Below are 3,639 nucleotides of genomic sequence, written 5' to 3'. Positions count from 1 at the left end.
CTCCCATCAGGTAATTTCCACTTACCTTCCTCCAATTTCCCCCCAGTCTTCTAACAGCATTCAATCTCCTTTTGAGAGGGCGTAGGAAGGTTATCTGGAACCTTGATCCCTTCAATCTCCGGGTTACTTACCATCATCACTGCCACGGTCTTGACTTCCTGGTCTGCCAAATTGTTTCCCCTGGTTCGGAACTGAATCCCTGCCTGGTATCCCTTCATGTGGACCACCGGTTTCCTCCGGCCCCCTTATGGCTTCTAAGATTTGCCGAATCAGTTCTCCATGAATCAGTCCCTTGCCCTGTGTGTTGATCAACCCCCTTTCTTCCCAGATTTTCCCAAAGGTGTGAACCACTCCCAAGGCATACCTAGAATCTGTAAAAATTGTTCCCTTTCTCCCTTTCAGTCCTTTCAAGGCTCTCAGAACTGTGTACATTTTGCAAGCCTGCGCCGACCAACTTGTGACCAACTCTGCTTCAATCACTTTTCCCGTTTGTCCATCCACAACTGAGTATCCTGATTTCCTCTTCCCATCAATCACCCTGCTTGACACATCTACAAACCATTTTTCTCCTTCATATACCTCTTCTTCTTCTAAATCCTCTCTGATCTTTGTTTCTAATTCAACCACCTCCATGCAATCGTGAACAAGCTCCTCTGAAGCTTCCCCAAACAAAAACTGTGCGGGGTTCTGTGCAGTCATTGTCCACAATTCCAAATCCTGTGAGTGAATCAAAATGGCCTCATACTTTACCAACCTTGCATCAGTGAGCCATTGTTTGCCTTCTGCTGCAGTATGCCCCGTACATTGTGCGGTGCAAATACTACCAACGGTGCACCGAAGGTTACCTTCTTGGCCTCCTCTACCAGCAATGCTATGGCGACTATCGCCTGCAAGCAGGTGGGCCAGCCCCTGCTGACTGGGTCCAAAAGCCTCGACAAATAACCTACCGGTTTCCTGACCCCAGCCCAGTGTCAGCACCCTGTGTGCCATGTGATTGTTCACGTCCACGAACAACTGAAAGGGTCTCTTCACGTCAGGGAGGCTCAGCACTGGTGCCGCTGTGAGTGCTTCCTTGACTCCCCTGAATTCTTCTTCATCCTTTTCCATCCATTTGACTCGGTCTGTGGTGAGTTTCTTGAATAGAAACTTCCCCTTTTCACTGTACCCTTCAATCCACTGCTGGCAATATCCCAACAGCCCCAAAAGCTGTCTGACCTCCCTTTTAGTTTGCAGGGGTGGTAAGGCAACAATCCCTGCCACCCGCTCTGTGTCAGTTTCTGTTTCTCCTCTCGGCTGATTTATGACCTATGAGATAGCTCAGGGACGCCACTTGTCGGTTTCTCGGCTGTTTAGGTGGCCTGGAAAGGCCCAGGGTGGCCTTGGACAGCCTGGCGCTTCAAAGGACGAGGAGAGACTTCTGATCTTTTCCCGGTCTCGGTGTTTATTAATTGTTTATCTAAAAGATTTTCTTTCAGCCCAACAGAGGTCTGCACAGCAAGCCAGCCATGAGCACACTGAGAGCCCCCGGGGCGGTCACTTATCTTTATACCCAAAGTTACGTATACAATATTTATAATTTTTCCCCAATACCTTCTACCCTTTTTAACCGGTGCACTTCTAGTAATGACCAATCCCAAAGTGCCACCATCACCACAGAAGATGGAGGCCAAGAAGAAGAAGAAGAAGGACAGGACACGCCCCAATTCCTCCATCTTACTTCTTTAGACCCCCCTATACAGAAATCCTAAACCCGGTGTTTTACACTCTAATTAACTTATCCCTTCACCATTCACCCCAGTGAAATCCTCCCAGTCCTCATACAGGTGTCATCTCCTGTGTAGGATCAAAGTCCTGCCACCAGACACTTCTGGCAACATTCCAGGACTCCCGAGCCCCCCAAGGGTGTTCTCGGCCACTCTGCACCTCCATCCTGGGGTGCTGAGATCCCACAGCTCTGGATCCAATTTCTTTTTTCCCTTGGTTAACCAATGTTCCAAGTACCTGCCCTCGGGCTCTGTGAATTGCAACTTAGACTTTGACACCTCCAACCCCTTTTCCCCTAAAAAGTTCAATACTTCAATGGTGCTCACTCTTACAACCTCCTCCCTTGGACCTGCAACCAGCAAATCGTCTACATATTTTAACAATTTTGTTCCCTCCATTGGTACAAAATGGCTCAATACCTGCTCAAGTGCTTGCCCGAATAAATTTGGGGAATCCATGAAGTCTTGAGGCAACAACGTCCATCTGAGCTGCCGCTTTCTCTTCGCCTTTAGATCTTCCCACTGAAACGCAAAACCATCTCTGCTGCCCTCTGCTAAAGGACAGGTCAAGAAAGCATCTTTCAAATCAATCACACTGCACCATGTGTCCTCAGGAGAAATGTTATTCAACAAGGTGTAAGGATTTGAGACCATGGGGAACAAGGTCTTAGTGCTCTGAATCACAGCCCTTAAATCTTTCACTAGCCTAAAGCTGCCGTCCATCTTTTTCATAGCCAGAACTGGGGTGTTGTGCCGAGACATGCACAGCTCCAACGTTCCTTTCTTTATTACTTCATCAATCACCGGTTCCAATCCCTTCCTCCCCTCCATGGAGATGGGATATTTCTTAACCCAAATAGGGTCCTCTGGTCTCTCAATTTCAACACGAATCAGCTCTATGTCCAGCCTCCCAGCTTCCCCTTTGACATACCATACCTTCGGATCCATTTTCTCCTTGTCCTGGATGGTGAGTTTATACATTCTCACCCTGAGCCTTGAATTTTCCACTGCCAAGCTGATTTTCAGGGCTACCATCATGTCCCGCCCCAGTACATTTAATTACGCATCCTGTATCACTAAGATATTTCCTGGACGTCTTTTGTTTTTTGTTTCTATTTCTACATCTTTTATGATCAGAACCTCAAAGGGTTCCCCTTTTGCCCCGATTACCATCATGGAATCAGTGCTTAGAGAGCACCCTTGCGGCAGCTGCTGCACCGCTGTCGTTCCGCCCCTGAGCCTACCATAAACCACATCTCCTGCCTGTGGGGTCCTACTTTTAATTTTATCAAGGGCTCCCTCAATGTTCTGGACTCCAAACTGAAAAGTCCCTGACACCCCTCATCTTCTTGCAACATTGCCTGGTCCTTAGCTTTGTTGTGACAATTCCTTCAGATGTGTCCCTTTTGTTTGCAGTAATAGCACTCAAAATCTCTCTTCTGATTGTTTGATCCTTTTCCTTGGGAAGAGTTCTGCTTCTTTGCCGGCTCCTTCTTTGCTCTGTCTCTGCCCTGCTCCTGTTTGTGTGCTTTCCTTACTGCAGCTACCAATACCTTACCTTGGATCTTGTGTTTCTCTTCGTCTCATCTCATGTAGACTTTCTGAGCTTCCCGAAGCAGCTCTTGCAACCCTTTTTCCTGCCACCCATCTATCTTTTCTAACTTTTTCCAACTGTCTTCCCAGGATTTTGCCACAGACTGAGTTTTTAGCAAAACCGTCCCCAAATACATTCTCAAACCCTTGCAGAGCCTCTGCAACCATTCCATGGGAGTTTCATCTTTCCCCTGGCACTCCCTGAGTACCTTGCTCATGTTCTGTCCCTTGGGTACTGCTTCCCTGATAGCCTGAATTATCATATTTCCTAAATGTATCCTTT

The sequence above is a fragment of the Melospiza melodia genome, unplaced genomic scaffold (genome assembly GCF_035770615.1).
Source record: "Melospiza melodia melodia isolate bMelMel2 unplaced genomic scaffold, bMelMel2.pri scaffold_34, whole genome shotgun sequence".
Classification (NCBI taxonomy): Eukaryota; Metazoa; Chordata; class Aves; order Passeriformes; family Passerellidae; genus Melospiza; species Melospiza melodia.
Note: the sequence above shows the minus strand (reverse complement) of the source record.